Source organism: Drosophila sulfurigaster, chromosome 2L (assembly GCF_023558435.1).
Source record: "Drosophila sulfurigaster albostrigata strain 15112-1811.04 chromosome 2L, ASM2355843v2, whole genome shotgun sequence".
NCBI classification, from domain to species: Eukaryota; Metazoa; Arthropoda; class Insecta; order Diptera; family Drosophilidae; genus Drosophila; species Drosophila sulfurigaster.
This window is the reverse complement of record NC_084881.1, coordinates 11,231,268-11,253,188: the sequence shown is the minus strand read 5'-3', so window position 1 is coordinate 11,253,188 and position 21,921 is coordinate 11,231,268. Positions and strand designations below refer to the sequence as shown.

The 21,921-nt window shown below is 34.9% G+C and overlaps 1 protein-coding gene across 1 annotated transcript in view; it reads right to left on the bottom strand.

Moving 5' to 3' along the window:
- LOC133840022 (uncharacterized) overlaps window positions 1-3,260 on the bottom strand; it is a 42,504-nt gene extending 39,244 nt beyond the window's left edge. The window contains exon 1 of the mRNA XM_062271678.1: window positions 2,429-3,260. The gene's annotated coding sequence lies outside the window, so the exon portion shown is untranslated. The remainder of the gene's footprint in view (window positions 1-2,428) is intronic.
- Between the last annotated feature and the right edge of the window lie 18,661 nt (window positions 3,261-21,921).

The following is a 21,921-nucleotide window of genomic DNA, read 5'->3' as shown; positions in this document are numbered from 1 at the left end:
GGTGGGAGGATGTGGAGTAACGGTTAAATGAGAAAACCCATGTGGCAAGGGGAGCGACAGCTAAGCATAGCAATGAGCATTATGTTCAACTTGATCTGATTACCAACTACCAAACACTATGTGATAATACCCAAAAAATCATGAGACAGTCAAGTGCTTAAAGTGAGACATTCATCACTTCAAAAGCAGTTGGAATTTCACAGCGCTTAAATTTTTTATGTGTGCACAATTAAATTGTACAATTTCACAAATTATCTACTAAAATATATTTATTTAAAATTTCAAGACTCAAAATTAATTTAATTTAATTAATTGAAATATTGAATCAATTTAAAGACTTCAGAATTGCTAAAATGATTATCAAATAGGAATAATAAATTTTCAATTCAATATCCAAATACAAGAACCTATAATATTTTAAATAATATTATATATTTTATGGCAAAATCAACAAGCTCAAAATTAATTTGTATTCATAGCAAATGCGATTGAAATATTAAAGTAATTTCAAGTCTTGAGTATTGATAATATTATCAAGATTTAGGCACAATCCAAAATGAGTTGAGAAATATTATGAATTAAATATTCAAATATAAATTAACTTTAACTAAATTGTTAATATTATATATTATATTATATTACATATATAATATATTCAAATTTATATTCATGATACTAAAATAATCAAGAAATTTCAAGACTTGACTCACATAGTATCAACATTTAAACACATTCCATAAAAAATGAAAGAAATATTTAAATTGAAATGTAATTTGGCAAAGAATTTTGAAGATATCTTCAGCATAGATAATTTTCGAAAATGTTGAATAAAATGTAAACTAAACAAAAGTCTAAGACAAATATTTATAAATGGCATTTTAATTATTTTTTTTTTGAAAACCAGCTTTGAGTCGTGAGTGATTAATTAGCATTTAAATGAATGAATCCATCAGCCAATTTAATGTATATTCCACAAAAATAATCTAAGCTAAATACGCTTCAAGTTTTCTTCGATGGAAAGAGAAAGTGCTTTTATCAGAGTTGTCCAGCACAGAAATAACAAACATGATTAGACCAAGTTTGATGCTAATAAAGTGAATCGACCACAAGAAAAAGATGAAAACTTTTTCAAGATTATTATGATGATTGCGGCTGAATGGCGCCTCAGGCCAAAGCAAGGCGGCCCCCATCTTCAAGTGGATGCGATGCGGCTGGCAACTTGTTTACATAAATTTTAATTGCTGTAATTATGATTTTTACACGAAATTAATTATGCATGCACAGTGGCTGCAATGGCAATGGGATAAAGACTCGATTTAAAGATTCTGATGGAGATTGAAATGGAGACTGAGACTGAGACTGAGACACGCAACTGCTTAATTTGCTTACTAAATACACTGCACAGTGGCCAACAAAAGATATTTACGAATGCGATCAAAGACGATAATTCCACTTAATTACCTGCGAGAATAACCAAGGAAATTATGAAACTGCAGCGATGTGTGAAGTTGCCAAAGAGATAGCGAACGTTGTTGCATCTCATCTCATCTCTTAGATAAAAATCGTGTAAATTGTTTGCCCCACTCAACAGAGAAAAACGAGGAGGAAAGATCTTTCACTAGCTGATAAACATTTTGAGCGCAGACGAAAAAGAAACGCAGCCACGAAATTTATTTCTAGTTTTCTCGTGGCTGTCTGTTGTTGTTTTTATGGCCCGCTTTTGTATATATCCATAAGATATAGCAGGTTATTTTGATTAGCTCGGCATGTTGACAGTTTGACTTTTCTTAATTTGTGTTTAATTAATGTTTACGGCGCACACAAAATTCCACAAACGCTGCCGAAGCAGCAGCTACATAAATTTATTCAAACATCTTTCAATTGTTCTCTTGTGTTGATTAATTTCTACTAGATCCGAGCTATAAAGAAACTCGTGTGTATCACAATATTTATTGAAACAAAAGCAGACCACATTCAAAACATCTGTATCAACTTATCTTTTAATTGTTTAAACAAAACTCGTTTCGATCTATCTTCACTAATTGGCATGAAACCAAATCAAATACTCGTTTGCTCAAGTTTACGCATTTGTTTTGCCGCCCCATTATCGATTATTATTTTTGCAGTTGTTTATTTGCTTGGACATTTTTGTTTATTTGCCCTGAAACACAGTTCTGAACTGAAACTCTTTGGTGGCATACAATTTAATTGTTTTTACAGTTTTAAGGCAAGTTGAATGAAATTGATATTTATCTTTTAAACCATCTACTTTAAATTAAATCTGTTTCACTCTTAAGAGTTAATTCAAACATAAGTAATTACTGTTTTAAATCGTTATTTACAATTTAACTAAATATTTTATTGAATTAATTTTTAATTTATAACATTCACTTTTCCACTTTTCTATAATTCAATTTCGTTCACTTACCTAATTTGAAAATATTTGTTGCATCAAATTTTTTAGTGATTTTAAAACGATTGTATCCTTAGATCGAATGCATAAATCGCATTGTTTTTAAATATGTATTAATATTGTATTTAAATGGGGGCTTCACACACACTTTTTCACACAAAACACTAATGCACAAATTCTCAAAACAATTTGAAATGCAAATTAAATGCAGTCGTAGCTGTTGCAATTATTATTTTTGTTGCTTTATTTATTTTTTTATATTATTTTTGGGTTTCTTTTGGGTTTGCACTGTGTTGCACAGATGTGTTGTATCTTGTGGGTTGTTTTGATATGTTTAGCACTTGGGCCGAGATACTTTTGAACATTACATGCCGCACACTTTTTCCTCGCTGCTGCTGTTGTTGGCGTTTATTTAATGGTTATTAATTTTGCCATGCATTGCTTGCGCCGGCAATTGCACAGTTGCCGCATTTTGCAGTCGCTAACTGTGAGATACTTTTCCGTTAACTGGCCGCAGTAGTATCAGTCCGTAATCAGTATCTTTTTCTTCACTCACGCGAAACTCGTAAACGCGAAAGACCGAGAAACGCAAAACCGAAACCGAAACGAACAACTACACTAGAATGCTGAGCGTTGTTGTTGCCGCCACGAGTGCTGGGATGAGACTGAAACTGAATGAGATTGCTGCCGCTGCTGCAACCACCATTGCCGCCGCCACCGTAGCGAGCGCGAGCCGAAAAAATTGTTGCAACAACGCAACGCTTTGCCACTGCCACCGCTTGTATTGCTTGCTGCTGTTGCTGTTGCTGCCACCGATGCTGCTGCTGCTGCTGCTGTCTTTCGCTTGTTGTAACGCGCCGAACGAAGGTTGACGAGCGATTGAATTGAACGAACGTTGTAATGTTACTCTGGAGCCGCATAGCGCTCGGTCGTCCATGTAACCGAAACACAACGGCAACTGCTATATGTGTGGAACTCAACCACAGGCTGTGAAGTCAGCGAGTGGATAACCAACGAAAGAGAAAAAGAGAGCGAAGAGCATTTCTTATAGTTCTTGTTTGTGGAAGCTATTTGTACTTCGCTCGGTCGGCCATGTAACCGAAACACAACGGCAACTGATGTGTGGAACTCAACCACAGGCTGTGAAGTCAGCGAGTGGATGACCAAAAGAGAAAAAGAGAGCGAAGAGCATTTCTTATAGTTCTTGTTTGTGGAAGCTATTTGTACTTCGATGATGAGGAGTTGTTTGTGGGTAAGACTTTGAGTTAGTCATGGTTTGAACAGCTTTAGCTTTTAATATATTTCCGCAAAATAAAAATAAATTATTTAAATATTTATATTTACATATATTTATGCTTTGTTGACAAACATTGTGATTTGTTTTTAGTTATAGCATTATAGCCAGTTGAACGTATGACATTTTTTATATTATAATATAACATGAAATTATGTTTATTTTGTTCACATTGTATTAAAACAATATAAATATGTTAATGCGAAGTTATTTGCAGAATAAGAATACATGCAATCTAAAGTTCGGTTTTAATAGAAATTAATCATAGAAACATATTATAAACTTCGAAGCAAATAAAATAATACCAAAATATTTTTATAATTTTCAATTACTTTATTTCATTTTTAAAAAATAAATTTTACATTTATTTATTTTGATTACAATTTTAAAAAGCGCAGTTCACCTGTAGAACAAATCGATTTTAATGGGAAAAATATATAAACTATAAATATGTAAAATTTTATTTTTTTTGTTAATAATTTTCAATTATTTTATAAAATTTTGAAGAATTCATTTTTGCACTTATTTGCTGGTTTATTTACTTTGATTACAACTTCAAAAGAGCAGCTATTCACCTGCAGAACTATAACAGACACTCAACTGTTTGTTCTCTTTCACTTATACTCTATCGCTCTCTTATGATTTTTTGTCGCTCTTTTATGCCAGCAAACATCGCTCCCTCACTGCCTCGCTCTTTAAAAATTGTAGTAGAGTTTCCATTTCCATTTCGTTTCGCTTGCGGCACATTGTGGCATGCGAGTGGAACAAAACAAACAGCGCTTCTATCTGTTGATTTCTCTACAGCTATCCAAGAGATACACTTTGTATCTTTGCCATGTCCAGGGTTAAAATATTGTATTTGCTACATTACATTCTTTTAGATTTATGAAATGGTCAACATTTCATGTAACTGCGTGTGTGTGTGGAACGCCTGCTGTTATCAGCTATCAGTGGCAGTGGCAAGCATCGTTTGACTGATGAATTCTCCAATAATTGCCGAGCGCATTAATCAAGATATTCACACGCGCGAGATACATGCTGCTGATACAGATACAAAATGCGTAACGCGCAACACACAGCAACAGCAACAGCAACGTTGCAACTTGTCATAATGAGGCATTATGATGCAGCTTAGCGCCGCCGAGATTTGCCGCCAACTCGAGAGAAGCAGCAGCAGCAGCAGCAGAACAACAGAGCAGCGTGCGATCTCGCCATGATTTATGACACTCTGCAGTTTTGCTGTGTGTTGCTCAGATACAAACGCTCAGATACGCGAGCGAGCGAGCGAGCTGGCGAGCAAGTCTTAGACCACAGTCGACAGCTATGTGTAGGGGACCTAAAGGGGCACTTGTTGTAGATGGTATCTTGGCCCGCTTTATGGTCGCAGTTTGATTGATTGGTACGCACAACATAACACACAACATTCGAGAAGGTTGTTTGCCTTTGGCTATGGGTTTGGTTTATGATGTCGCCGGGTTGCAAGTCAACAGTTTTTACTTTCGAATAATTCGACTTGGTGACACACTTTGCGACTGCAACACAATACCCAAATGCTCAAAATGTCACAGATCAACAAACTAGATTACATTCGATCCGATCAGGTACAATTCGAGTAGGGATAATCTGGCTTAGCTGACCTACTTATGCACAATGTTCATTCTTTCAAGACTTTACTTAATTATTTGGAAAAAGAAAACAGAAAAATCCATTAAAAACTAAAGTTAAGTGTACTGAATTAATAAAAGTTTTCTTATTATTTGTAAGAGATTACAATTACAGAAATCAAGAATGAAGCCGAATAAAAAGAAAACAAGTTTTGAACCCTAAGTAAATAGAATTATGTGGTATCAAACTATCAAACTATTTACATATTTATTATTCTATTTGGACTTCACAATTGATTTAAACACCTTGCAATTTGCAATGGTTTCAAGAAAAGTATTTTTTGTTTCTATTTCTACTTCACTTTACTTTATACTGTAGTGTACTCTATTTTAATTGTATTTGTTTTGTTTTTTGACAATTTTGCCATTTTTTTACAAAACAGATTTTTGACAAAGACAAGCTTGTCACATTTTTGTAGAAATTCCATTTTTGCCTTATTGACAAGTTTGTCAATTTGACACTATTGATTTTGAGAATTTTTAGATTTGACAGTTTCAATTTTGATCAGGTTCTCAATGTCAAGCATTTTTTTAGTTTTTAACAACTTTTCAATTTTACTATTTTTAAATTCGAGTCAACTTGATTTTTATTGCAATATTTTTATTGTTGATTTTATTTTTATTGTAAAATGTTTTTATTTGCAAAATATTTTCACGATTTGATGATTAGCTAATTTATTTATTCAAGACTCAAGACAGTAAAAGATTTATTATTATTAGTTGCCCTTTTGCTACCATCTAATACTTCATGTCTTATCACATGTTTGCCTCTTAATGTGTATCTAGATCTGTTCACTGATTAAGCAAACCCCAAGTAAACTATAATTGTTGTACTGACTACGACAACTTGAACGAAGAACATTGTGTGTGTCTCTGACAAGCGAGTAAACAGCAAATGACAGCGAAAATATATGAAAAATTCAACATGAATGAGCTAATCGCTGATCGTCGTTGGCAGAGTGATAAATTTATCGAATAGTGTAAATATTCATTCATGATAACGCGCCAGTTGTCGTCGTCTGTTGTCGGAGCGAAGCGTTTTGTATATTTATCCTACGCGCTGATTGCATTTTTGTGTAAATTTTTTTAGCCTGGCATTGCCTGGCATAATCATTCCTCGAGGCTCCTCTTCCACTTCAGCCTCCTGAATGCGACGATTCCTTCACTCATCGCTCACTGTTTGTTTGGGACTCTTAAAGAAAGACAAACAAAGCGACGACAGCGACGCATGCGCAACAGTTTTAGGCTGAGTTATTGAATGAACCAACTGAAGTTGAAGCTAAAGTTAAAGGTATTGCCCCGCTCCCTTGTCTTCTATTCCCTACAACATGTGTGTGTATTATTATTTTGCTTGTCTGTCATTCATTTTGAGCGCATTTGTTTGCCTCGCAACCAGCCAGACAGTTGGCAGTTACCAGTTGCCAGTTACCAGTTGGCCCTTGGCTTGTTTGCATAAATGATAAATTGCTAATTGATAAATTTGATATGGTATTCTTTTTTTCTTGCTTGCTGCAGACATTTGCCATTTCCTGGACTTTGACGCAACTGACCAACAGTTGCTGAAGTCTCTTCTCAAACCTGCTACACTTAAAGTATCTTTATATCTTTGTATCTTTCCTTGAGCCTCTGCTTCTCCGCTTCTGCGACTCATAAATTCATTTTAACGCGTGCCAGTTACAAAGTTTTGCGACCGCACTTCAGAAACTTGCACTAGCTTCCCTCCATTCCACTTCACTCCACTCTACTCCACTGTTCTCTTCCACTTCTCTTCTTCCGTTTACATCAAATCAATTGCCGGCCCCAGTCGGACTTCTCGATATGCGAATCACGTACGCGTATATCAATTGTTGCTGCTGCCAGCTCTAGGCAAATGATGAGCCAACTTGGCTAACTGTCTGTCCAACCATCTCCCTTGTCTGTCCCTATCACTGTCGTTGTCGCTGTCGCTGCCTCTGTCGCTGTCTCTGGCTGCCTATCTGACAGACTGCCTGAACGATTGACGGGTTGCCAGCTCCCTCTGTCTCTATAAACTACACATATATACCGACTCACATACTTATAATATCGATTCTTTATGCATATCTGTTAATGCTCATTTACTTTGTTGCCTCAATTCGTTCTTGAACTAAAAACTGTCGATTCAGCTATTGGGGGGAAACATGCTTGACTTGAAGAACGAACTCTGATTTATCACTAAATATCGATTCGATAACCAGAATTTACTTTTAAATTTATAAATAAATACATATTATTATTACATCTCTCTTTGTTGTAATCATTTTTAGTTTTGAATAATCTGATTCAAAATTAGGACTTAAAAGAAAAAGAAAAGTATACTTTAAATGAATGGATTATAGGGGTTTTATGTAAGTGGTAATATGCCAAAAACATTTAATATATTTATATATCAGGATAATTACAATTTAAGCTTATAAATAAATTGGTTATATTGCTTATGAATAAGTAAGAAAGCTACAGTCGATTGTGTTAGACTGTGAGATACCCAATTCCTATTTTCAAACAAGCGAAACATTGCGGTATTATTCTAAAAATATACCAGATTAATGAACCAACAAAAATAAATAAATAAAATAATATATGGAGCAGAAAAATTTACATTTTCTGTTGGTTACATTATTCAACAATATTTAATTACGACTCTGCAAAATATTCAACATTTTTAAATCTTTCTTTTTACCACAGAGGATCTCTCGTTGGCTTTTATAATTATATTTCTTCGTTTTTGTGCCAGTCCAATCTAAATGATAATTCCAACGCAGTAATCTCTTTGCTTTTAAGCCATTTTCCACAATTTTCGGCATGGATTTTCATATCTTTGGCATTTTCGTAAAGTGCCAATGGAATAATAGTGCAACTCAATCAATCTTCACTTTCGACTAAAAAAAAAAAATAGCATTTGACCGCAATGCTTAGAAGACAAACTGAAAATCGAAACCCCATCGATGGCTATGTAAAAGAGTTGAAAGCTGTTCAACAGATTTTTAACACAATTTTGAGGGCTCATCAATGGAAGAGGAAGACCGAAAAGGAGACCCACTCCCTCCCTCCCTCTATATGTGGAGCATTTGTATCAGCTGATAATCCCTCAAGCGCATCAACAGAGCAACTGCAATATTTTGCAGCAAAGTAACTCGAAATGTTGTTCAGTTTTTTTTTTTTTTTGCTCTCTATCAGGCTTTGGGGCAGCAACAGCAGAGAGATGATGATGATGATGGGAGGTTGGTTTTTGGCTTGGTCTAACTAAGCTCGTTGATGTGTTAATTGACCAAAATTTCGTACACACTCGCTGGATGCAGACAGAGACTAACCCGCACACACACACACAAAGAGAGCTCACATAGGGGCAGACAGATTGTCAGACACAGAGATACAGATACTCGAACATGGATACAGATACATGGGAGAGAACGAGAGCTGTAAAACTGAAACAGCAGTTTTTGTAGCTGGCTCTCTGCTTGGATCGGCTCGCTTGTCGATATTAAATCCCAGCAAAACTTAATTAGAAATTCCATTTTTGGCTTTGGGGCGCATTACACGTGACGCGTTACCAATTATCGACTCGAGAACTGTTGCATGCTCTGCTTGCTCCTGTTGCTGTTGCTGTTGCCGTTGCTGCAACACACACGCCAATTAAAAATGCCTTTTGATGATGACACAGGCAGAAACAAAAAAGAAAAACAAAAACCAAAACCATAAAAATAGCAGCTTGCAACAAGAGCTGGAGTTTGTGTGAGAGTTGCTACAACATTTACCTGGCCTTAACGGACTAAACTGACTAACGGGAAATGGTCTAACGGCAACGCCGCACGACTGCACGTAACTGCAGCGGAAATGCGTTTGCAAAATGGCGCCGACGTGCGTGCTAATGAACGCTCAGCAAGTCCAACAAACAGCAAAATGAAAGACTGTCTGCTGTTCAGTTTTAAGGGAAGGGTTTAGGTGATGATGGTTGATCCTTTCATGGGCACGCCATCAATGTTAATTCGCCAAAAGCAGCTTGGCATTGTTGCAGTCTCTATTGAAAAATCACAGGCCTGAAATTGAACACATTTTGTCCATTTTGTGGTTTGTGCCACAGCAGCAGCAACATCTGAGGAACAGCAGCAACAGCAACAGCAGCATCAGCAGCCATAACATTTGGGCGGCTTTTGTTTAGTATTCAAGGCAGCAAAATGTTAACGTCAAATGTAAAACGCAAACGCACTGCTAAATTTGCCAACCCAGACCAGCCCAGCGAATGGGGCACGATGCACGGGGGCAGAATAATCACAGTCAACTGTCAAAACTTCAGATGCATGAGCAGCATGATGAGCAGCAGAAGCAGCAACAACCACAGTGGAAAGGGAGTCGCAACTGACTCCACTCGATAAGAGCAAACAGCGTGACTAAGACGCTCCAATTGACAGTGATTAACGGCAATAAATAAATATAAATAGCACAACACAAGGCTGAAATGTTAAGCAGTGCTTAAATTAATAGAAATGTCATCAAAATTAAAGGAGTCTCAATAAGAAATTGATGGAAATGACGCTAAATTCATCAGATATAAATTGAATTTATTAGAGTTGACTTTGCTGTACAATTTAATGAATTATGCTGTTCATTATTTAATTAATAATCAATCACGGCAATTGTTTTTGACAGCACACAACAAGTTATTAAATACACGCCTCTTTAATGCGTTAAGCATTATTTAATTAATCTCTTCGTTCGATTATGAATATGAAATACATGTAGTTTATCCATTTTAATACCAAAATTAATGCGATTTAGAAAAAAAAACTATGATTTCTGCAATTTATTAGTAATCAGCTAAGTGATAAATTATTTAATAAATAATACCAATAATTTGATATTCACAATATTTAGTAAAAAGTTAAAAATTATGAAAAGAGTGAAATACTGAAGCAGCTACAATCATTAATGCATAAAACGAATGTTTTTACTTTTACCGAAAGCTTTATTTGGTATAGAGATATAATATTACATTCAAAATATACTACCGTTTACAAAATATACCAGATAATCTATCAAAAACAACTAAGACCCGACAGCAGCAGCCACTTTTTGAAACCACATAAATCTATTTCTTGAATAATTTATCTGTTAACTCTGATCAATAATATATATACCAGCCTACAGAATGGCTTAAAGTTGGATCAAACCTTAACATAATGGCATTCTAAATACATTTGCTTGATTGTAAATATAATAAACTACAAAATATAACAGTGTAATTCAATTAAATTGTAATATTAAAAATTTATACATTGAATATACAAATCCTGTATCATAAATAAATTTAGTTTCCTGAGCAACCAACATACATATGTAAATATAATAAAAATTAAAAAATGAGTGTAATACAACTATCAATATAAAAGGCCCCTTAAATGCAGAAAATGCTGTAAATGCCACCTTAAGAATTTTTGATATCTTATGCGGCATTATTACAGCATAAATCATTATGCGTGTGATAAAGCGGAGGACAACGAGCACATGTTGCCCAGTTTTAGAGCTTGGTCTGATCACTTGAGTTGTGTGACGACTTCCGTTTGGGGATCCGGCTTCGGTGTCTTTTCGTGTCGAGCGTTTATGACGGCGACGTTTGGTGTTTCTCTTAAAAAGCGGCAGAATTTCAAAATTTAAATATTATTACAGTAAAACTTGTAATGTAACGACTTGGTCGACACCTCAGTGCAACAACGTCGCTCCAAATGGTTGCCAGCTGTCGTAAAAAGCTGTGCTCGTGGAGGTTGGGGAAGTTAGGGGGAAAAAAGGAACCCCCTCTCGATTACATTAATGCTTATTTTTGCAATTAAATAAAAATATCGTAAAACGGCTCTCGGTTTTTACGAGTTGGCGAGTCGCGTTTTGTGCTCTTAACCCTTCTTCGATAGGTGTCAGAAATGTGAGTCGCAAGTGCCTAATTAGAAATTCATAAAAAAAAGAATCTGAGTGAAACGGAACAAAAAACGTGACGTTGTAAAAATCTCGTAAAATTATTGAAAAATCATCAAAGCTGACAGCAATTATATGTTTTATATTCGGTACTCTATTGTTAAGTTAAGTTTTCCAAAACTAGTGTGTTCAAAATGCAAATTTGTTTATAGTTTGCACAGATCTTAAGAATGCAGATCCCTGGTTCTTACAACTTGATTGTCAATCAATCAGAATGTCAATCAAGTAAGCACAAAGAGCTTTGCATACCAATTACATTTCATTACAGAGTATCTTCTGGTCGAACATTCTATGCTCGTCACTCGTTTTATGATTATTATTATTATTATGGTATTTGCTGCGACTATTCTAAACTTTAAGGCATGGGGTCTATTGCACAATGGGTCATAAATTCAATACACAAATTGTCACTGCACGTTTCGATAATAAGCAGAGAACTGTATAAAATTGTTACGCAGGATGTCGAAATGGCAACGTAACGAGTGTCGTGGCGATGTCTTCAAGTGGCTCGCTAACAAAGAGCAGCGAATGAGAAATGAGGAATGAGGAAAGACGTAGGTCGGCTTTTAGTTAATTTTGTTTTGTTTATATTGGGACGAATGTCTTTCGATAAACAACAACAAATTGTTTTCATTTGCTGTTATTTTTGTATAATTTTTCAATTGAAGTCACTTTTGTTTATGACTTGCTTGGGCCTTTTATTTCTTCAATTCTAAATGTAGTTGTTGTAGCTGTTGTTGCATGCCGCGTGAGGTCAGTTTCTGGGAATTGTCAAACAGCAAGTAAGTGTGCGGTTGTATATATGTATGTGTCTGGGAATCTAAGGAGAACTAGGAAGTCGCCAGCGAAAGTTGTTTGGAATATCAGCACAAAACTTTGAGTGAGTTCTGAAATAAACAACTTCGACAGCGATGTCTGCGCAGGCACATCTTTGCTATCATACGTTTGAATAAATGAATGAATTTGAATATGAATTTTTATGAACTCATGAATGTTTGGCCCAAGTTGAACAAGGCACATAAGTTAGCTATAGCAAAAACCTAGACACTGATCTCCTGTCATGCTCAACCCAAATACGAATGCTCACTAGAAAGATATCTTAATATATATATAAGACTGCAAGAATTAGGATTTTTCACCAAATGCAAAGAATCTCAATACTATGCACGTTATTAATTTAACAATTTAAGAAATTTATTATTATTATTATTATTATTATTATTATTATTATTATTATTATTATTATTATTATTATTATTATTATTATTATTATTATTATTATTATTATTATTATTATTATTATTATTATTATTATTATTATTATTATTATTATTATTATTATTATTATTACTTTTAATAAACAAATACATATATAAACCAACATTCTCTTTTTTAAAATGTAAAAAATACAAATAGCTTTTAATTCTACTAATAATATTATTTATATTAACTATAAATGTACAATAGAGAATGTATCTAAGCAAGCTCTATCGATATACAAACTCTCAGAAGTTTAATTCATATTTTATTCCATTAAGTTAAGAACATCATGTAGTTGCCAATAAAAAAGAGCATTTGAACGTGTATGCTCCATTCCGTACTTAATTAATTAACTAACTAACTGCACCCACTGACAGCCACAGAGGCAACGGAGCAAAGCGCCACACTCTGACAATGAGCTCTGGCGCCTAAAAGTCGACATTAAAATTTAATAGGGCAGCCGTGGGATTCTATTATTGGTGAAAAGAGAAAACAAGAGCGAAAATACACACACGGAATGAACGAAACGAAATCGAGGTAACCAGAGAATCCGAACAACACCGAAAAACAACAATGCAACCACAAAACATAATATGCAATATGTAAATGCGATGTGCAGCCATTTTCTCTTTGTAAACTAAACAAATTACAAACTAATTTTCAGACTCAAACACAATACCCCATAACAAAAAAATTACATGAAAATTAAAAGCAAGTAAGGAAATCATACTAGAAAATATCCTACAGTCCTTGGAAACCAAAATACTTGTTGAATAACTTTAAAACAAATGCTGCTAGCATAGAAAAGTAACATTTAGTTTGTCCTTATTCATTAGAAAATAAAATTCCCAATTATTTTTATGTTCACAACATTTATTAGAGTCGCATGTCTAATGGGGATATGGGATAACACATAAAGATAACAAAATTCTTTACTGATAGTTTAAATAAATATTTATTTTAGGTGTAATTGCTTGAATATTTCGAGTATTTATTTTGAAGATTAAATTACTTGACATTATATGTGGGATTTATTTTCTAGTATACAACATATCAAATATATGTTATTATTAGAGGCATTTGTATGATGATTTTTTCAATAAGAACTTTTATTAAAATTAAATTTAAAATTACTTATTGATTATTAAAATTAAATTCAAATTGCAATGTATCCTATAGATATCATATACATACTATGTGTGATATATTTTGGCTTTTTCATTCGAATCCAGAGTTTCAAATATTTTGATTATTTACTTTATTATTATAACCGTACTTTGAAATATGAATATAACACAAATAAAATATTGAATTTAAATGTAAACCATTTAAAAAATTGATTTAAAATAATTATTAAGAAAAACTATGAGCACTTAGTATACCCCATGATCATTTTTTCTAGATAAACAAAACCGAATAACGAAATGCAAATCCAACGATGTAGACGATCCCGAGGCCAAAGCGACCGCGTCAACACGCCAACAGCCGCAGTAACAACAATGCCCCGCCCCCATAGTGCGACGCCTACACCTCTATGCCACCTAGTGGCAGATGTAAAGGCTGAGGCAGAGGCAGCTCCAGTTGTAGTTGCAGTTGCAGTTCATTTATTACATTCCATTTATGCAATTGCGCCAAAATCCATGTTTGCGGTTAATGGAAAAATTATTTATTTAAATAAATTTATTCGACACGGACAAAGTGCAAGGTGCGCAGAAGGCAGAATGAGACAACAACACTATTCCCATGAGCATCTGTATGTGTGTCTATACATACATATGTATATGTGAGCCTGTGAATGTGTTGCAAATTGCTGCTGACATCAGCGCCCACTAAATGTGGGAGTTAGTCTCCTCGGCAAAACCCATTTGTGGTCTGTTTGTGCCGCGCTTCAACTTTGCTAAGCCAGCAGGTTGCACTTAACACCTCCAGTTTAGTCGTTCAATGTTATTTCATAGAGCTCAGGAACAATGTGCAATAAAGCATATTCGCTAAACAATTGTGCATGTTAGCGAGCAGTGAATCTTTTGTACTACAATTTAGAACAAAAATACTATAGAAACATTCATATTTAAAATCGATTTTGTGTTACAGCAGCAGTGCACGTATAAGTGAAGTGAATAAAGCAAAATATCAAATATGATGTAGACACAAATATAATATATTTTGCATATTTTCTATATCTTTAGTAAGCAATTTACATTCAAAATATAGACGTTTATAAGGAAAGTAAATGAAATATATGTATTTACCAAAAAAAATTAAATATTTTTATTTATTAAAGCAGTTAGAATGAAGTGGAAATATATTAATTTTTTGTGTATTAATTCTTTATAAGAAAGTTTACTAGTTTGTAACAAAACAAAAAAAAATATTGTTTAAAATATAAACATGTAGGAATTATTCACTAAAATATAGAATATAAGCAAAACAAATTATTTTAATAAAAAAAAAAATAAAAACTCTGATTGGTATATTGATATAGGACCCCTTTCTTAAATAACTTCTACAATTTTTATTTAATCGCAACCAAATTTTCATGGATCAACTATAGTCTATATAGTTATTATCGTACATATATACCAAAAAAATTTTTTTATATAACTTCTACAATTTTTATGTGATCGCTAGCGAGCAAACACATTAAATGCTGACGAAAAATATTATATCTCTATCTCCTATAGACTAGGTATTCATATCGTCTCGACAGTTGACTCTGATCAAGAATATACCATCGCTTTATTTTTCATGGTAAGTTACAACTTTATTACCATATATCCCTACAATGTTTAAGACATATAATATATAAACAATGCTCTTTAAGAATAGATGGCACAATACAAATATTTCCTGTGATGGTTACAACAACTACACATCATCTTCAATGATGGGAAAACTTCAACTAGTTTTAACATAAATCAACTCACACATGCAAGCCTCTTTCGCTCTGTTCGAACAACAAGTAATGGAGGAAAAAGTAAAAGTAGAGGACTAGAGCTGGCTTTATTTCTTTCGCATCTCCTGTAAGCTCTCTGTAATATCCAAGGCAACTTTTTACTAATTGCAAAACTTTTAAACATTTTCGTCCTATGCATAATTTGTCCACAATCTTCTTAGGGCCATTTAATCATTCCATCAAGCAAGCCAACCACAACAAAAATAACGGCAACTACGAGAGAAAACAAACAAAAAAAAAATGGCGGACGGGCAAAAAGCGTAGCATAATTTTGTGCGCATTAATAACGAAATGAAGTGAAATTAATTTGACAGCGTTGGCACAGCTCAGAAAAGGCGACTTAAAACATAATGAAAACATATTATTTGACGTTAATTTTCGGCAGCGACAAGCATATTAAAAATATAAATAAGTAAATGCTAAATATGATGACAATAATCATTAGCATATGGACCCCGACAAGATTGTCTTCGCTCTTCGCCACCAGCAGAGGCTCATTACAAATTCCCACAATTATATGGGCGAGAATTTCTGTTTTTTTCTTTTTTTGGGTGGGAAGAGGATGTTCTTCTAGGCTCGCGTTGACTGGCATCCTCAGTTGACCCATTAAAGGCGACGTTGTTGCAAATGAAGAGCTTAGTTTTAATTAAATTCTCAGCGTTGAGTAAGAACTGCGCGCAGATTTATTAGAAAGCAACGACGCTGTCTGAACGACTCAAAAAAAAATAAAACAGACACCAGACAAACTCCCACCCAAGTTGAGCTGAGTCGTTGTCGTCGGCGTTGCCGTCGACGCCCCTTTGTCAATGTCAATTGTTGAGTTTGGCATCGTTATTCTTCATATGCAGACAGCAACATTTTAATGAATTTGTTTTGCTCTTGCTTGAAAATTATATTCATTTTAAAGCGTTTTCTTCTTTTGCGAATTATGAAAAATAGCCAGTTCGTTGGCATTGAGTTCTCTTGGTCAGCTGTCAAAATGATGGAATGGCGTGGGAAAAACAGAAATATTATTAATAATAATAATATCAGCATGTACTCAAGATGTTGCTGGGAATAAAGCGACTGATAATTGTGTCAAATTTATGAAATAAACACTTTAACGTTCTCAGCATAATTAATGTGCATAATAATTATTCATAATTGTGAGGAACAGAATTGGCTAAGTTTTAAATATAGTTTGGGTAAAATAGTTTTTATTGCTGAGAATATTTATGACAGCACCTTAAAGGCTCACTAACATTTAGCACACTCCCTTTTCAAGAAATAATAGTTTATATTGTATTCTTATTGTTGCTGGGAATTTGTAACACTATTTTCTAACAAGTAAGAAAGCTATAGTCAAAAGTGCTCGACTGTGAGATACCCGCTACCCATTGTAAATAACAACAAAGCAGTGCGGTATTAATTTTAAAATATAGCAAATTAATAACATATACCGCAAAAAGTTTATAAAAACATACAAAAGGCAACTTGATCTAAGTTTTAAATAGTTTCTATTGCTAAGAACATTAAGTACATTTAACACATTTGATCAACTTTTACTCTTCTCTTGCAAGGAATAATAATTCATATTGTAAGTTTTATCAAATTAGTGCTGAGAAAAGTTATTCAACCAGTTGTAAATTTAGTTTATAATCAAATTTCAACTGGACTTTAATTAATATTTCTACAGATTTTAGTGATTGCATTGAAATCTGATAGTTGGCCTCGAGGAAATGCAACAGCATGTTGCACGCTTTGGGGCAGATAAGGGAGGCAAGCAAGCTGTGCTGTGGTAGAGATTGAATAACGCATTTTGTAGTACGTTCGTTTGACATTTGGAAGTGCTTCAGTGAAGCAGAAACAATTCGCCCGAATTCAAATTAGTCAAATATTAGAAACTTGCGTTCTACGATTCGTAGTCATCGTTGTCGTTGTCGCATGTATCCGACTTTTCGAAAATGCAATCTCATGCAATCAGCCAACCGCAAAGCAACAGAAAAATGTGAGGCAACTTTAGCATGCCACACACATACACTCGATGGAAAAGGGGCAGCGGGAAAGAGGTCAGACAACAAGTTGTAACTGTCAAAAATGCAGGTCCAACTCTTGGAATGCATTGACATACAAGTATTCATGCACTCGTCGGTTGTTGGCATTTACATTTGACATTTGCATAGCTCACTATGCATTTTTATTGGTTAACCTGGGCTCCCAGAACGAGAATGAGAATGAGAAAGAGTACCAGAACCCGAACCCGAACTCGACTCGAATCATATATGAAAAGATTCCATTTAACAGCTTAAATTCTGTTGAGAGATTGCAACACAAATGTCAGTCAAATGTTTGCCACTCAGCCACAGAGCTGGGGCATGCCACTTTTTGGTCAGCTCTAATCTGTGATGTATAGTCAGTCCACTTGCAAATGCGAATGCGAATACGAATGCGATTCCAAGTAGAAGTCTTGTCAGCATTTCGAATGAAATTAGTTTTGATTTTCGGACAGAACACAAAAAAAAAAGTAGAAAAGGGAAAAGTGTTGCATACTTTGTTGCGGGTTTTCAGCTCACTTTGCGGCCTTTGTCATTTAGCATTGTAAATGAGAGCTGCCCTAATGATGCTGCTGCTGCTGCTGCTCGAGAGTGAAAAAGCGGAGGTCATATACACTTCACAAATGTCAAGTTGAGTATGAAACTGGCTCTCGCTCTCGTTGTCGTTGTCGTTCTCGTTCTCGCTCTCGACCCTCGTCTTTTTGCTGGCCATGGTCAAATGGCCCTTTTGGTACAGAGGCCCGCACACAAATACAGACGTTTTCCCATAAATATTTAAACTGAATGCGTTTTCATTCCGCACAACGGTGCAGACATTGCCAAATAAAACAAACTGCCAATGAAAATTTTCTCTCATTCGTCTGCGCGTGTCTCTTGTATGTGTGTGTCATTGTGTGTGTGTGTGTGTGTAAAAGTGAAACAAAGCGACGACCGCCATTCGCCATTTTGTCGGCACACGTTGCGTATGAATAATTTATTTAATGAACTTGTAGCTAGCGACTGCTGCTGCTGCTGCTGCTGTTGAATTGTGCTCGAATACTCGTATTCTCGATTACGAATACGAATACTCGACAATATCCACAACTTTGTTCGTTTGAGTATCTTTGGCAACGCTTCTGCTTCTGCTTCTGCTGCGGACACGTTATAAAGTACTTTTGTTTTCCTTTTGTTTCGGGGCGATTTGTTGCCGTCCAACGTTTACGTTTCGATAGTTCTTTTTCTCCTTATTCTTCTTTTTCTGACAGCCGAAACTGCAAATTTCGGTTTGCTAAAAGGCGAGGGTCGATCTCTCGTTTAATTAGATTTTCATTGATAACTTGATTCAAAATATTATAAGATTTAGCTTTACAATATTCAGGAATATTCAGCAATGATTACAAAATATAGTCAATCTGATAAAAATTATAAAAATATTACGAAAATATTCGTATATACAATATTAAAATTACAATAATAAACTGACTTTTCATAAAATAAACAAAATATTTTGGCTTTTCGTGGAAGAAAATTAAAAAGTGTTATTTCAGTGAACAGCCAAAACCTTATGAACTTGTGCGAAAATATTATAAATAAAACAATAGAAAAACACACCAAATCCAAAAAGGGTTTTTGCAACTTTCTTATCTCTATGTTCTTTTTCATAAAAAAGTGCAAGCGATCAACGATCAAACGTCTGTCACACTGCTATTTTAAAGAACACAGCTATATTATGTGTAATATGTTTAATAATCTTTGAAAACAAAATAATTGAATTAAAATATTTGAAATTTGGAATCAAATAAATATTTTGCTGTTGAGTTGTTCTTAATTTGATTGACAAACATGTCAAGCAACCCTCGCTTCGATTCAATATGAGCACCGAACATGGCGCTGTGTTTTTCTTATCCTAGTAATTCAAATTATTTATTTATAGTTCATTTGCGAGCTCGCATTCAAAGTTGTAATGTGCAACACGGACAACGACAACGAGAACTACAACGGACTGAGTTCTGGGATCTGAATTTATGTGTGTGTGTGTGTGTGTGCGGAAGTGTGTGTATGTGTGTGAGCTGGTACAGCGACAAATTGACTTTGACCGGGGTCGAATAGTCAATTTGCAGCTACCTTAGCAGCCAGCTAACCAGCTAAACAACTTGGTCGATGGAAGTTGCCATCCTTCAATTAGCACGTTCGCTTAGAAGGTAACTGAGCTCTTAACAATACACGAGGAGAAGGCACAAGTTGTGGAGGAGTTGCAAGACATTAAAATTGCAACGTCCGTTGACGCCAGGCTAACGAGAACAATTATGCAGACAACCGCAGTTGGAGCAAGTGGAAGTAGAAATAGCTGGAAGAGCATCTAATACTTATGCTCAAAGCAATCCACTTAATTTGAAATTTTTCAAATCCTCTTAAGCAAATACTATTGACCGCAGTAAAACACACAAAACCGCAGTCTGTCCAGAAGACTATCCTGGAACAAGGCTGGCAATTTGCAATCCAATGTGATATAATAGCAGCAGAAGCAGAAGCAGCATCAGCAGCAGCAGCAGTGTGTGGGCAGATGCCACTTGATATGACAGCTGTAGATACTTTTGTATCTACATGTTGTCACATTCAAATATGCTTCACAAATTGCCACATCGCCTCTGCCCACGCCCCCTCTCAACCATTAGATAGATATTCGAATGACATGCTTTGTCTCTGGCATTTGCTTATTTGTTCACAAGCTTTGCCCTGTCAAATGTATCTGCAACTGCAGCAGGAGCAGCAACGGCAATGGCAACGGCAACAGCACTTCATTATCATCAATTTTATAGCATTTCTTTGAAAGTATCTGTATCTGTATCTGTAGCTGCTGTGTTGTAGCCTGTGCCAATGACAGCCTCAAGTGTCCAGGCAATATTTTGTCATATTAAATTTCATTTTGAATAAAAGTCAAGACTCGCCTTTTGTTTGCCTCCTAACGAATGATACTCCAAGGACAATTAATCAAGTGTGTGCTTGGCTTGTTTCCATAACTCTCTCTCAAGCAGCCACTTTTAATCAAAATCAGTTTGTGCATATTTTGCAGCCTCAAATATTGGTAATAATTCAACTGAATGTGTGATAAATTCTCGTTCGTATCTTTCTCCTCGCACAACTTGTGACTTGTGTGAGCTTTGCAGGCAAAGTATTTCATGTAATCTCACTTCGACACGCTTTAAATATGTAATTCAATGATCCCAAGTTGTATTTTCTTTTCAGTTTCGTGACTGTTCATTGCTCATTGTTCGGCATCTTTTGTCTTTAAGTGCTCCACTTTGGCTTTGCCATAAATTGTGAATACCTTTTGTTGCTTCTCAGAAATCTCTTCCAGACGAACAGATGAGTCCGGGCAACGAGTAAGGATCAGTTGGAGATTGACTGAAATTATATATATATATATGTATTTCCCCGACTGGGTTCATTCACCCACACATACTTCATCAATTGAAATATATTTTCACATGCAGCGCACAGCAACAAATCATTAAAAATGCATTTTCAATTTCGTTGCAAGTACCACAGCGAGAAAAGCGCAATGAACGAGGGAGAGAGAGGGAGAGAGAGAGAGAGAGAGAGAGACAGGGAGAGTGAGAGGACAAAGTCGAAGCTGGGAAAACAAACTCGTTTCGCTTGCAATTTTCGTTGACGTTTTTGTCTTTTGTTGCAAATGATACAAGAAACAAAAATAAAAACAGAGGACAGTCGCAACAACTTTCCACCATTTTGGACTTCAGACTGTCAACTGCAACTAACGGATGCAGTCACGACCATGTTGCACGTAGCACTCTCTACTTGCCACTGCCTTTTCTCTTGCTTTCTGGCCCTGTCAAGTGTCAAACTAAAACTACTGTCGACTTGGGCATTGCACTTGGGAATTTATACTAAGACGAAATCCAGCTAATATTGTCGCATGACATTTGTTAAAGTTAAAGACATTATTAGAAATCAAAAGACATCACTGCTCATCCTACAACTTGGATATAAGTTATCACCGGCGATAACTTCTTTGTTTTCTTTTAGTTTTCTTAGTTCTGATATAAGTGATTGAGAACAGCTCTTTGAACCTGATTTTAAACACCATAATTTTTGCATATTTTACGAAAATGTTCCTATGCTTTTATCTTACAAGGAATTAGCAATTCAAAGAAATTCTACCAACAAAAGAAAGCTTTATTTAGAAAAATGGATAAATTAAAATAAAATAAATATATGTTGTGAGAATATACAAAATATATATTATATGTATTTATCAGCTCATTAAAATTCTTTGAGCTTCGAATTATAACGAGATTAAAATTGACGAAATCCATACAACA